Below are 14,901 nucleotides of genomic sequence, written 5' to 3'. Positions count from 1 at the left end.
CACTGTTTGTCCAGTTGGCCCCGCCCTGAAAGGGATTTGACTTTAAATCTGAGCAGTGCATGATGGCCACCCATTATGGCAAACAGAGAGCAGAGTTTTCTGGAACATGGGGACACCAAGAAATTAGGGCAGACTGAGACAGTCTTAGGGCAGTGATGACAATGCTAATCTTGTCACGAATGACTGCGGCAGGACTGGCCTGCGAGGTGATGTGAGGCCAAGTTTTGTCAAGACGTCATTTTTTATTAGACTTGTGCAGCATTATCTTTTCCTGTTATAGACATCATATACTTTGAGAACTGAAAGAGCCCTGAGATTTAACATGGTAGTGCAAGTGAAGGCCGGGCCCACTACTTGCTGACTTTTCCATGTGTTGAATGCCTATAAGTTGACTTTCTCTAAGCTTCTGCACAGCTGATCATTAAATTTGGGGTTGTGTTGGAAGGTTTCAGGAAACTGCTGTGGTGTCCTCTGCAGAACCAGACCATCCCGCTCACATGTTGTTACATGAACGTACACAGAGACACAGATGCACACAGTCATATATGCACACAGAAACACATTGACACACACACAAATGTCACACATACATACACACACATACACACATACAGTTGCATGTGCATTCAGAAACGCACACAGACACAGACACAAATGCACAGTCACACATACATACAGAAAGAGATACACATAGAAATGCACACACAGGCAGACATACACACATGCACAGACACACACGTGCACACACACAGACACACGCAGACATGCACACAGACACACACGTGCACACACATACACAGATACACAGACACAGACAGACACACAGATTTCCCTCCATCTCCCCGCCGGGAGCACTAGGTGCCCTGGAGAAAGCGGTCCCTCTCTCAGCTGGGAACACTGCCTCAGTACTGGTGGGAGCCTGGCCTCTCTACCTTCTGGCTGGGCCCAGTGGCGGCCAGCAGAGGGAAGCACGCGGCAGCTGCCCTCCTCCTTTCCAGCCCTTCCTGCCACTTAGCTATGGGAAGGCACACACTCAAGCAAGGTCCATTCCCCTCGAAGTGACCAAAAGCAGTGTTGTCCCCTGGACTTCCCATACAAGTAAAACTGGCAGTGCTGGGCTACGGAGGGGGAAAGCGTTGGACACGGTTTGACTTTGCAGTAACTTCACCAGGCAATAGCCTCAGAATGTAGAAACAGCTTGTAAACACCTGTCACTTGGGCCCAGGTGCCAGCAGCCAACCGTAACCACAGCCAAACCAGGCACATAGTGGTGTGTAGCGTGCTGTTAGCTAGTGGCCAAGGTGAAATCACAGGCAGGACCTGGGAGCCAGGGGACCTGGGTTCCACTTCCATGTTACACAAACCACTTGACCTCTGTGAGCCTCAGGCTCCTCATCTGCAAAATGGGACTGATCTCCTTGGCTCTTCTCCCCCTCACATGTATCATGTGAGGGTCAGAGGAGAACCTGAACTGGAAAACCCATGGGACAGAGGGGCGGGGGCATGGGGTGGGTAGGCCCTTTCTACAATGCAGGAAATGGAGCAAGCCACTGTGCTGAAAGGAAGTAGTCCCTTTTTGTGCCCTCCTCCTTTACAGTAAAGTTTGATTAGGATCCTAGAATGTTAATATTGGGAGGGAAAACTAGAGATTATAGGTATACCAGTATGGAAACCAAGGCACAGACTTGTTCAGGATCACAGGAACGATGGGCAGGGAGAGCTGACAATGAATCCCAAGTCAGGGCACCATGGCAACAGCTGGACTGAGGACAGGCGCATGAGCTAATGTTCCCTCGGGTTCACATTCTGAAAGGTACCAGGCAGAGGAAGCCTAATAAAACCCTGAGGCTGCCTCCCAGGCTGTCCATGACCCTGCCTCCCTTCAAAGTATGACCCTGCCAGCCACACTGAGGTTTCAGCCTGTCCCTGCCAAGGCTGATGGGCGAGCCTCTTTACCTCTTTGGGTTTCACCTACTCTCAACGTCTTAATGACTTTGGCCTGGAGGACCCTATGAGGCTTATCAGCCGGCACCACCTCAACATCAACTTTCTTCTACAGCCATCTACCTGTTCTGACTTCCTTGCCAGAGCTACTGGAAACACTCTAGACCGGCTCCTGATTCCCAGTGGGGCTGGGTGGACTTTGGGATCCTCTCTTTCTGCATTAAACCAAAGACCCATGGAATCCCCTGCTCCCTGTCCCCTGGGTGGTACACAGGCAATCTGGGGATCAGAGCCCTGGGTCACTAATTAGGACAATGTTCAAGAACTCTTCATCAACCTCAGAGTCCAAAATGCTCAAAAAAGAAAGTGGGAGGAAATGAGGCCACAGTTAAGAGAGGAATGTGGCCAGCTGTCACTGGGCCTGGCAAGAAGATGTCCCTGTAAGGCCTCCACCCACAGTCTAGCCTTCTGTCTCCAACTACACTGTCAAGGGTCCACTCAGAAAACTACCTAAGAAGGTGAGCAGTACAAGGGAAGCGTACTTAATGGCCTATAGGAGCAGTGAGTTAAAAGAAGAAACAGAACAGCCGTTTCTTTCAAAATAAAGATTACTGTTATTAGGAAAGAAAAGATTTGTGAAGAGTTCATGTTTAAGTTGTCTTCCTTAACACATTCCACTCTATATATGGATTTAGAATAATGGGAAAAAAACCCTAGTGTTGCACTTACAGACTTCATGTGAAATCTCATTTGATGGGAGGAAAATGTGCTTTCAGGACTTATGATGATGAAATAAATTCTCTCCATTCTTGGAAATGCTTCTTTGCAAATATTTTAGATATTATTTCACAAATGAAAGAAAACAGTCAAGGCTGCTACCACCAGCTTTGGATGAAACATTCTAATTTTCAAGATATTTATCACGAGTTGGCAACAATGGCCCTGGTTTCCACAAAAAGTGGGAAAATTGCTGTGCATTTCGGAAATGGTTCCCAGACACTCCCCTTTGAGGACACAGTCAACAAAATGCACACAAGTGTGATCAGCAGGCAACTGGCTGAAAGGGAAAACTGTCATGAATACTTTTGGAGGCTACTTGGCTTGATAGCAAGAGTGAATTTACACAGTTCAAATTACACGAGCCGATTCCTGTTCCCAGTCCTATGCCGAGTTCGCCTACTTATCCAACATGAAACTGCACTGCTGTGATCTGTCACGAGCAAAGGACAGACGGCTGCGTCCCAAGCAGATCTTACATGCAAATCACTTGACACATCCCATAAATTCAAATGCTAATACAGAATGAATAAGACATCTTTTCTTGATCAAAACTGTCTTGCCTGAGACAGAAAACAAACAAACTCATGCCATTGGCTGTGGCTTAAGACTGTGAGGCCACATGTACAGTGTGCTAGCTCACCAGGAGGAAGTTTCAGGAAAGTGACTAAAGTTCTACTTTGGGCTGATTCTATCCTGCTCAAGGGCCCCAGCTGGCTCCGATCACCTGAGGAGGCATCCTGAGCCCGCTAGGAAAGATGCAATTCTAGCTTCTCCTGAGCCTGACTCTATCCACTGCATTTATTTCTTCTGGACTGATCTCTTTGCAATCCAAATCAGTACCACCTCCACAACTTCACTAGTCCATCATGCTCTAATTCCTTCAAGGAGAAATATTTAACTCTGTTCTTGGATTAAATGTAAATGTATATTTCTGGGGTTTAAGGGTTCAAACAGCCAGAGCTTGAAAGGCATATCACTAGGGCATGTTACAGAGCCACAGAGCCACAGGCTCTTCACTAGAGTGTCATCCATCATCACCCGTCAACTGTGCACAAGGTTGGTTAGGAATTCAGAAACATTCCAAACACACACTTCTGTGCCAAGACCACAGTTCATTCATCCAATCAGCCATCCATTTATTCATCTAATCAAGCTGCCTGTGTCATACTGGTTCATCCTTCCTCTTTTTACTTATACAAAAAAAAAGGATGGGAGAAATACTGAAGGTGTAAGACAAACTTTTCATTGTTTATTGCAGTGAAGTTAAGGTACAATAAAGTTCTGCTAGCTGTATAACCTTGGTGCATCCAAAAGGTATTGTTTTGTAATTGTAATATTTCCCTTCTAAAACGGTTAAGAAGGTTCTGATGGTTTCTGAAATTGATTTCATATTCATTTAAGAAATTGCTTTTTATGACAGAGTATCTCTGCTGAGTTTCTCTCGGGTATCGAAGTTAGAGGGAGGAGCCTGCACATCTACAAAGGCTGATAGGGTCTCTGCTTTCTATTAAAATGTTTTCCAACTCTCAAAGCATTCGTCAACATGCTCAGAAGAATCAGAATGAAATGATTCCAAGGCTTGGTGTTCAGTGTCTATAGCGTCTTGCATGGGTGTTTATGAAAAAGCTCTGAAGTTGGAATCAGGGTCCCTGGGTTCAAGTCCCAGCATGGGAGGTTGCTGGCTGCATGCACGTAATTTTGAGCCTCTTTATCACCCCGTCTCTCACCATCCTGCTGGCTACTTCTGCTTGTCTATACCACTCGATATGAACCAAGGACCAAGCCCCAGGGAAGGACACAGCAGTACCTTCAACATCACACCCAACAGCCCACTGCGGGCACTCAGCCTAAGATCATGGTGACACCGTTGGCAGGCCCAGCAGGCCGAATTATTCTGGCAGGCCGAATTACACTGAGGTCACAGTCAATAAAAAGTCCCTAGTTTTTTCTCAAGCAACGGTTCCCGCATCCTACACTTGGGCAGATGGGTTCACAACCAAAATGGAAGACTTGCCATTTGTCCCTGTTAAATTTGCCATGACGATCTCAAGCTTGTCAAGATCTCTTTGGATCCCAAGTTCATGATACAGAGAATTTATCATCCTCTGGCACTATGTCAGGGACAAACACCAGATTTGGGTTTTTCTATTCTCACCCAGATCATTGAGGAACAAGTGAAACTGGCCATGAGAGAGCCCTGGGTCTTGCCTCTAGACTTCCTTCCCTAAGGGAGGACATTAATCCATTACCCATGGCCTTGAGATCCAATCCTTTAATTGGTTACACAACCATATAACTGGGCTGTAAACAAGGATTTCACAACTGACACTACCAATTGCTTTGCTGAGGTTTAAAAAAACACTTGCTTGCTTTTCTCTGACCTACCTGCCCAGTGAGCAACTCCAACAAAAAAAGGAGGCTATTCTAAAACTTTTTTGAGAGAGAGAAAGAGAGAGAGAGAGCCGAGGAGAGGGACAGAGAGAGAGGGAGAGAGAGAATCTCAAGCAGGCTGCACACCCAGCGAGAAGCCCTATGTGGAGCTCCATCCCACGAACCGTGAGATCATGACCTGAGCCGAAATCAAGAGTCAGACGCTTAACCAACTGAGCCAACCAGGCACCCCAAAAAGCAGGCTATTCTAACACAATTAACTGCTCTTAATGAGTCCATCGTGGCTCCACGGGGTCCCTACTCCTGCTTTTGTTTTAGACTCGATTTTTACTGGTTTCTTTTTCCTTTCTTTTTTTTAATGTTTATTTATTTTTGAGAGAGAGAGCGAGCACGCACGCGAGAGAATGAGTGGGAAGGGGCAGAGAGAGAGGGAGACACAGAACCTGAAGCAGGCTCCAGGCTCCAAGCTGTCAGCACAGAGCCCAACGTGGGGCTTGAACCCACAGACCTGTGATATCATGACCTGAGCCAAAGTCGGATGCTCAACCAACTGAGCCACTCAGGCGCCCCTACTGGTTTCCTTTTCTAAGCATGCATTCGCTCACTTTCTCTAATAGCATGTTCCACAATTTTTCCAGGAAGACATACCACTCTGACTACAGCTACATAAGATATCCAGCATGGGGAACTTCTTTTCTGGCAGTATGGAAGTACGTGCCCATCTGGTGGCTTATGGTTCCTTTTTGCAGTTGTGTGTGATTCCTTAATGCTCCGTGATGAAGGTTCACGGTTTTGTTAGCAAGTGCTTTCCCTTCAATGCCTGGCCCTTTGACTCCCCCTCTCACAATCCCCTCATCTGTCATGGTCTCCAAGTCTAGCTGAGCAGCACCAGCAGTCCATGGATCTCTGCACGACGAGTCTCTTCACTATCCAGGGACTCCAGGCCGTGGGGTTTCTTCGCAACCTTCTCTCTTTCGGGTCACACCCCTCCAGCTCTCCACCTCAGACTCCACTGCATCTCGGCCACTGCCATCAGATGCTACTGCCTCTCCAGGAGCTCTCGACTCTTCCTCTCGGTGTGATGAGCTCTAAACTATTGTTTCTTGCTCGTGGAAAAGGGTTTCTTCTGGTCTTCCCTGTATCATGCCTTTCTCCACGTTCCTGACTCAATCTTCTGTTAGAAAGCAGCGTTCCTGGGAAACGTGCGAAGGGGAGAGATGCGCTTCCATAACAAACTCATAAACGTCCAGTGTAAGCTTGTTAGGAATTGCCCTGGGCCCCCAGCCTTCCAGTGATGGCTGAGTGTCACTTGCTGCATTTCCAAAACAGGAAACACACAATGTTTGTGCAGAAGAAGAGATCTGAGAAACACTGTGCAAGAGAATCCTGGGGAGGTGGGGGGAACTGCGTGGTCATTGACCAAAAAGACATCTCAGATTATTTCTCAAGATGCCTGAATAGATAGGAGAGGTGATCTGATTACCCACAGTAACGGGAAATACAGGGACCAGCAGCAAACACATAGAAAATTCCAAAGTTGAGTTTGTGACGCTTCAGGTAGCTAAAGGAGTGTTGTGGTTGGAATAAAATTGATAGTGTTCAGTTTAATTGAAAAACAAACTCACGTGGCTATTTATGAGAGAGAGAGGTAAGGGAGCTGAAAAGTGGCTGTGAACTCAAATTAGTGGGGGAAGTTGTCACAACTCCATATGGGCTTGAGGCACTCACACTCACGATTATTTTCATGTGTTCTGACATTGGGTCATGGGTCTCAGGGCCCCAACATTACTGTCTGTGGCTAAAACTACAAAATAGAACCCCAGTGTTGTTGATTTGCTGACACGTGGACTCTTCTCTTCCTAACGAGTATGTCCCCTTGAATGAAAATCTGTATGGCCACACTAACACCATTTTAGCTCTAGAGCATTTTGTGGGGCACTTGAAAGTCCTTCGCTTTTAACATGGTTGTCGATCACATGGTTTTAATCACTAAACTTTGATTCCTTAAATGTGACACCAAACAATGTGATTTGCAAAGTGCACAGGCCAGTTAAATAAAGTGGATTCAGTTCACTGGTGGCCTTCCTGCTTCTCCGGCCAGTAAGTGCCATTTCTGCTCTCATGGCTCTGACAGCTGGCTTGCTGGGACCCAGGAAAGAAGGAAATGGGCCAGAGAAAGCCACCCTGGCAACAAAGGGTCCTGTTAGGCAGGTTTGTAGGGCAATCCTGAGACAGGGCAGTGTGGGGTGTGGTGACAGCATCCCAGGCACATTGACAGCCTCTAGGCAGCCGCTGATCCAACTTGTACATGTCTCCTCCGCTCATCACAGTGGCCTCAGCTACAGCTTCTCCAGCTGGTTTGGAGGCCAAATCCAAGAAGCACTTTGCACGATAAAGGCAGAAATGGCCTTGCAGCTGGCAAGACTGCTCCAAATCACAGGCAGAGCTGGTGCTCATCTGGCCCGGCAAGACAACAATCTATGGTTCTCTGCAAAACTTACTGTCCCATCTTGGACCCAGACTGGGGTGGGGGATGGTCAGTGCTGCTAAACGTTTTGTGGGGAGGGAATTTGGAGTGATCGGAGCTGGACCTTCCTGGAACTTGGTGGGACTTCACATTCTGAGGGGCAGGGTAGTAGCTGAACAGTTAAAACACGGACTCTGGCACTCAATGGTTTGGGTTTGAATCCTAGCTTTGCCTCCAATTAGTTATGTGACCTTGGGGAAGTCACTCAACCTCTCTGTGCATGTTTCCTTATCTGTAAAAGAGATAATAATTGCCTTTGCCCATTAGGTTGTGATAAGGATCAAAGGCATGATACCTATAACGCACTTAGAATAGTTGCTGACATGTAGTAAACCCAACCAAATGTTGGCTAGTGGTACTGTCTTCCTCTAGACCCCCATCCAGGCCCAGCAGAGGGGAACCTGGCCACTGTGGCAGTAACTGCTGGGTGGAATGAAACATGTCAGGTGCACAAAGCAACGTCAACTGTTTTTCTGTCCAGTCTCCCCCCACTGGATATGAGCCACATGCTGAATACCCGCTTCCTGGAAGACAGCCTGGCACATGGTAAAAGAGCAGGTGCAGGAATCCCCCCTGGAAACAGTCCCAACATTTAAAAATTCCTAACTTGGGTGCAAACACAGGTGGGCAACAGACAACAAGAGACCTAAACAGGCTTCAGACACTCTACAGAGCTAAGAGCTGGCCTAGGAGTCTGGAGGTTGGGTTTTGAGAACCTTTGCTGCTCCCTTGCTGTGGGGCCTTGGGCAGTCCCTGCCACTTTCTGGGCTTCAGTGTCCTCTCTGGATGACAATGTGAGGTGGGACCATGGTCTGTACCCTCCATGAAGTTCCTTTCCATCAGGTCTCAGAACACACGTGCGCGTGCGCACACACACACACACACACACACACGTGTGTGTGCGTGTGAACAAGGCACTAGCACAGTAGCACAACAAGAGGGGAAGGGATACACCTAATTCTAAGGCTTGGGCTCACTACTATCAAGTTCAAGGTCAGGCTCAATCCCTTCCTCTCCTCCCCTTCCCTTCCCTCTATGTTTCTTTCAATTCAAGTTAATTAACATCCAGTGTACTATTGGTTTCAGAAGTAGAACCCAGTGATTCATCTCTTAATGTGACACCCAGTGCTCATCCCAGCAAATGCCCTTCTTAATGCCAATCACCCATTTAGCCCATCCCCTCTAACGCCGCCACTCAAGCAACCCTTAGTTTGTTCTCTGTATTTAAGAGTCTCTTATGGTTTGCCTCCCTGTCTATCTTTTTTCTCCTTCCTTTCCCTATGTTCAGCTGTTGTGTTTCTTAAATTCCACATATGAGTGAAATCTATGATATTTGTCTTTCTATGCCTTATTTTGGAACTCTAGTTCCATCCACGTTGTTGCAAATGGTAAGATTTCATACTTTTTGATCACCACGTAGTATTTCATTATATATCTATTCATCAGTCAATGGGCATTTGGACTCTTTCCATAATTTGGTTATTGTTGATAATGCTGCTATAAACATTGGGATGCATGTGCCCCTTTGAATAAGCATTTTTGTATCCTTTAGATAAATACTTAGTAGTGCAATTGCTGGCTCATAGGGTAGTTCTGTTTTTAGCTTTTTGAGGAACCTCCCTACTATTTTCAAGAGTGGCTGCACTAGCTTGCATTCCCACTAACAGTGCAAAAGTGGTTCCCTTTCTCCCCATCCTTATCTGTTGTTTCCTGAGTTGTTCATTTTAGCTATTCTGATAGGTGTGAGGTGGTATCTCATTGTGGTTTTGATTTGTATTTCCCTGATGATGAGTGATGTTGAGCATTTTTTCATGTGTCTGTTGGCCATCTGGATGTCTTCTTTGGAGAAGTGTCTATTCATGTCTTCTGCCCATTTCTTAACTGGACTATTTGTTTTTTGGGTGTTGAGTTTGATAAGTTCTTTATAGATTTTGGATTCGTACCCTTTACCTGATATGTCATTTGCAAATATCTTCTCCCATTCTGTCAGTTGGCTTTCAGCTTTGTTGATTGTTTCCTTTGCTGTGCAGAAGCTTTTTATCTTGATGAGGTCCCAACAGTTCATTTTTGCTTTTATTTCCCTTTAGGCTCAATTCCTGACAGCAATATCCACACACCATTTCTATGTCAATTATAGGAGCCAATTTCTCTGGCTTACTTTATAATATGTTCACTTCCCCTCCCCCATGCCTAAATGTGAAACTTATATTTAAAAAACACATTTTGTGAAGCAGGTACATTTTGACAGGAAAGATTTGAAATTGCCACGGGTGTAAACACACGTGAATAGCGAGTGCTGTCTGTCTGGTTTGCTTCAGAGAGCCACATCGTCTGTGCAGAGGCTCCTCAGCTGGCCCCTTTCTCTGAATGGCATGAACTATGGCATACCAGAGAAAAGGAGAAGCCCAGACTAGCCAAGTGGTTGGCATTGTTTTAGGTTGTCAGCTTACGACTTTTGCTTTCAGAAGCCAGTGCCCATGTTGGTAGCAATGGTCCCCATCCCTAATTCCTTGTCATCTTTGGGTAATGACGATATTAATATCCAGTCTGGATGATGAGGCTGGCTCATCTACCTACTGCCAAGCAGCCAGCCAGAGGCATTATCCAAGTGAGTGAGGTTTTAAGGGGAGGAGAGACAGAGACACGGACGACTATTGTGCGCATCACAATAATGCTGACTACAGGCAAAGGAAAGAGTGGAATGCGCTGAGGCACCCAACCCACTGACCCTAGCCACATTTCATGAGAATCCCTACGATCGCAGAGAAACCCGCATCGAGGTGGGGAGAGCGTCAGACCAATGCTCAGCAGGCCGCACAGTCTCTGCAGAGCTCCACAAGGCCATAGGGAGTGTAGCTACACACTTTCCCTGGCAGAGCACCACATCACATCCCCACACAAGAGGCTGTGGCCTTCCGTCCCTTCCAGAACCCACTTCTCCACGGTTCTAGGTTCTCTTGCAGCCCACCTCCACCATGTTTGCCTTCTCCATCATGTGTTAGTAGACACACCAGGTGGAGAGCAGCAAATACAACTGGCTTATAGACTGTGGCAAGCTAGCAGAGAAGCACTGGAAAACAGCTCATGCAACCAAATGCCAATGTTTGAGCAAACCACCACCCTAGGCCTGCCTCCCCCGCATTGGCCCTGCAAGTCTAGCTACTCAGCGCTTCCATTTGCAGACATAAACATCCACTTACGGGTTCTGAAAACACCATCTAAGCCAACATTTGGACTCAAGTAATGCTAACAGGGCTGCATAATCAGTAAACTCCCTTTTCTGCTGTGTGGCTTTGCAACACTCTCCGGGAAGGAGGCACCGGAATCTTACAGATAAAAGCTGACATGGAAGTAAGTTACCAGTACATAAAAATATTGGATTTTAAGTAAAAAATATCGTCCCCTGAAGATAAAGAGAACAGAGATTTTTTTTTTCTTATCTAAAAACAGATCCTTTTGCAGAATTGCTGAAATGGAGGTAATTATGAAGAACTGAGAACATTAATCAAGAAAAACCTGTTCTTTCCTCAATCCCAAACCGTGTAGATAGACGAATCAATAGACTGAAAATGGAATTAACTTACACCACAAGGAACAGTTAGTTTTCTCCTCCGAAATCCATCTGACGTTCACGCCCTCCCCAGACACAGCAGAGGTTGTCCCACCATCAGCAGGGTGAGAGGCGCCCCTCACCCTCCTCTCTGAGTGCTGTGCTGGTAAATAATTAACATGCAGCTCTCCAGGGGAAAAAAAAAACTCTCTCGGGGGCCAGTTTCTGGCCACCAGAAAAATTCCTGCAAATGTAACAATAGGCTTTCGGGAGCAGGTGTGCACCAGCTCTAGCACACCACCATCCCCCGCAACTCCCCGTCTGCGCGTATCCTAGGTCTTCTACTCCAGGATTGTAGAGATGGCAAAAAGATAAATCACCAGAGAACGCAGATTACTCTAACGGTCATACACATGCAGCCTTCTGGTTTAGGAACTCTTTCCCTAATGATAGTTATTAAACCTAGTCTTTATTAAGGACTGACACCGGGCCAGGATGCTTTACAAGCATTACCTCATTTAATCCTCATGTCAACATAAGGAGGTGGGTACTCTTGTCATTCCCATTTCACAGAGGAGAAAACTAAATTCAGAGAGGTTCAGGAAGTCACCCATCGTCACACAGCTCACAAGTGGTATGTGTGTGGGGGGTGATGACCAGAACGTAAGTTCCCTGGTTGTGCTTTGGCAGTAAGAAGAAAGCACAACACTGTATCAGAAAAAGTTGTAAGGTCAACAGTTTGACTTAGCTGAAGAATCAGGAAAAAAAAAACAACACTCAATCAATGAACTAGGTTTCAGTGTTGCCCTAGCAGAGGGCTCTTAACCTAGGGTTAATGCGTAGAATTCAGAGAGACTGTAATGTTCAATGCAGGAAAAAATTACATTTCTATTTTCACTAACCTCTAACTGCATTCCTTTCGCTTATGAATGTTGGCAACACACCACAGTAATATTTACAGAACCTGTGACTTTGTCACCAGAGAAATCGCAGATATTTTTATTTCACATTATGGTCATAGCAGGAATCTCCAAATAGCACTACCTTGAAATTACAGTAATTATGAGACCTGCTGCCAGATCTTATCTCATGTGTTAAGAAGCACTTATTAACAGAACAAATTTGTGATATATGTATATATGATAGCTATCTTGATAATGATTTCAGTCTAACTGGTATCCTTTGCGATCCCATTGCTTTATGTGTGCATTTAAGAACAGTTTTTTTTTTTTTTTGAAAAAGGTCCATAAGTTTCACCAGAAAGCCTTCCAGAAGGTTTGAGGACCAGCTTGGTCCCAGAATGCTCAGAAGCCACCCCTCACAATTGCAATAAGATTCCTAGAATCTACAGCCTCCCCCGCCCCCATCTCCAGGTATAATGAGCTTTTTGATTGCTAGTTAGAGAGGTTCTCCCGAGAGCTCTGTGTCTGGTTTCCAGAAACAGGCATGCTTGTTTGTTTAGGATGGCTGGGCCCACTCGGACAGAGGCCATGCCCATGGCTTATAATCGTCCACGGGCACTCCAACATTTTTCCCTGGTGAGACAGCTTGGGATCATGAGTCAGTCCTTCCTGGGAAATGGCTGAGAAGCAGCTTTCAGAGATGAGAATGAAGTGGAGGGGGTGACTGAGGGATGGGCAGGGGAGAGGTTGAGTCAGATCCCAGCCACTCTTCTAGGCTATCCTAGAAGCCCTGCTCTGAGGAAAGGGGGCCCTGGTCTGCCCTCCCCGGGGGCTGAATCACTTGGGGGCGGTTCGGCTCCTCCGCCTACATTTCCCTTGGTGGGGCCCCAGACCCAATGTCCGCCCCAGAGAAATTCTAGAACAAGTGTGTTACTATCTTGCTGGAAAAATACTAATAGGGTGGGTCCCAGGGAGTATGACACCTACCTCCTCTTGGCTTGGGCATCAAGGGAATCCCAAAGGCACCCACAGGATCCAGAGGCACTTGTATTCTAACAGACTAAGGAAGCAAAGCTGTAGTTTGGGGTTTGGAGTAGTTCTGTTTGGACGGCACTTGGTTTTGCTCATTTCTACCCAGGCTCTGTGAGGTGATGGCGGTCCGAGGGCAGTGTGCCCTTCCTTCCTGACCTGCATGCTTGAATTTCATCTTCCCTGGCCATATGACAGGGAGCAAGGACTTCACCCCGAGCTCCCTCCCCGCCTTGCCTTTCTCCAGTCAGTCTTTTAAAAGATAATAGAAGAAAGAAAGGCTATACAAAAGAGGAAGTAAGCAACAGGTGGGAAACAGGTAACCTCACAACTGCCCTCTCTTTCTGACTTAGCCCAAGTTATAAGCCAAATGGGCACTGCCCATTGCAATGGGTTCTGAGACCCAGGCAATACTGTGGCCACATAGGTGGGATCCAAGGCCTGGAAGTGGGTGCCCAGGAAAACTGCCCATTCGTTCCACAGAGAGGTCCCAATTCTCTGGCAGGCAGCCAGGAGAAAGGCTCTGAACACATGCTTAGTTGTTGCTGCTCCCATCCCTCGGCCACTGGCCATTATCAGGCTTCCTTCAAAGGAGCCAGTTTGACTCCTGATGACGTTCCCCTATCCCCAATGTGCCTCTGTCCCCCACATCCAGTTTGCCCTTCACCACATGCCCTCCTTCTGATCTGGTTTCATAATATAGCTCCGAGAACTAGACCAAAGGTGATTTCTGGACACAGCCTAACGTCTGATTTGCTACAGAACCGGTCAAAACCCCACAAACCTCTGCCAACCCCACAGAAAGGCATGGATTTTAAAAATCGCAGCAGCGTAGGGGCACCTGGGTGGTTCAGTCGGCTAAGCGTCCAAATCTTGATTTTGGCTCGGGTCATGATCTTGCGGTTCATGGGTTCAAGCCCTGCATCGGGCTCTGCGCTGACACCACAGAGCCTGCTTGGAATTCTCTCTGTCTCTGCCTCTCGGTCTGCCCCTCCCCCACTGGCTTGCACTCGTGTGCTCTGTGTGTGTGTGTGTGTGTCCGTCAAAATAAATAAATAAACTTGAAAACCATTTGGGAGTTTCTTTAAAAGTTAAATATGTATCTCATGACCCAAGCATTCCACTGCTGGCCATTTACCTAGGAGAATGAAAGATTATGTCCACACAAATACTTGTAACTTCTGTTGACAGCACTTGTATTTATAGTCACCAAAAATTGGAAGCAACCCAAACGCCTACCAACAGGTAGATGGATGAACCGATGCGGCATAATCTATACAACAGAGTATTAGTCAGCAATAAAAGGGCATGGGTGTCAGTCATTATGCTGAATGAAAGCCAGAACATGGGGCACCTGGGTGGCTCAGTCGGTTAAGCATCTGACTTTGGCTCAGGTCATGATCTCGCAGTTCGTGAGTTCGAGCCCTGCATCAGGCTCTGTGCAGACTGCTCGAAGCCTGGAGCCTGCTTCGGATTCTGTGTGTCTCTCCCTCTCTGCCCCCCCCACCCCTGCTCACACTCTGTCTCTCAAAAATGAATAAATGTTAAAAAAAAAACACTAAAGGAAAAAAAAAGACGCCAGAACAAAAAAGAGTCCCAATTCTGTGATTCCATTTATGCAAAACTCTAGAAAATGCACACTGCTCCACATCGATTGCAAGCAGACTAGCGGCTGCCCACAGATGACGAAGAGGGTCAAGAGGGAGGGACCTACGGTGGTGAGTACATCATTATCTGGCCTGTGGTGATGCTGTACACACGTGTCAAAACTGATTAAA

At 46.7% G+C, this 14,901-nt stretch overlaps 1 protein-coding gene across 1 annotated transcript in view; it reads right to left on the bottom strand.

Moving 5' to 3' along the window:
• The window catches only part of MAMLD1 (mastermind like domain containing 1), a 120,704-nt gene that overhangs the window by 76,171 nt on the left and 29,632 nt on the right, over positions 1-14,901 (bottom strand). The window lies entirely within an intron of this gene.

This window comes from Panthera tigris, chromosome X (assembly GCF_018350195.1).
Source record: "Panthera tigris isolate Pti1 chromosome X, P.tigris_Pti1_mat1.1, whole genome shotgun sequence".
Lineage (NCBI taxonomy): Eukaryota > Metazoa > Chordata > Mammalia > Carnivora > Felidae > Panthera > Panthera tigris.
Note: the sequence above shows the minus strand (reverse complement) of the source record. Positions and strands in the feature narration are given on the sequence as shown.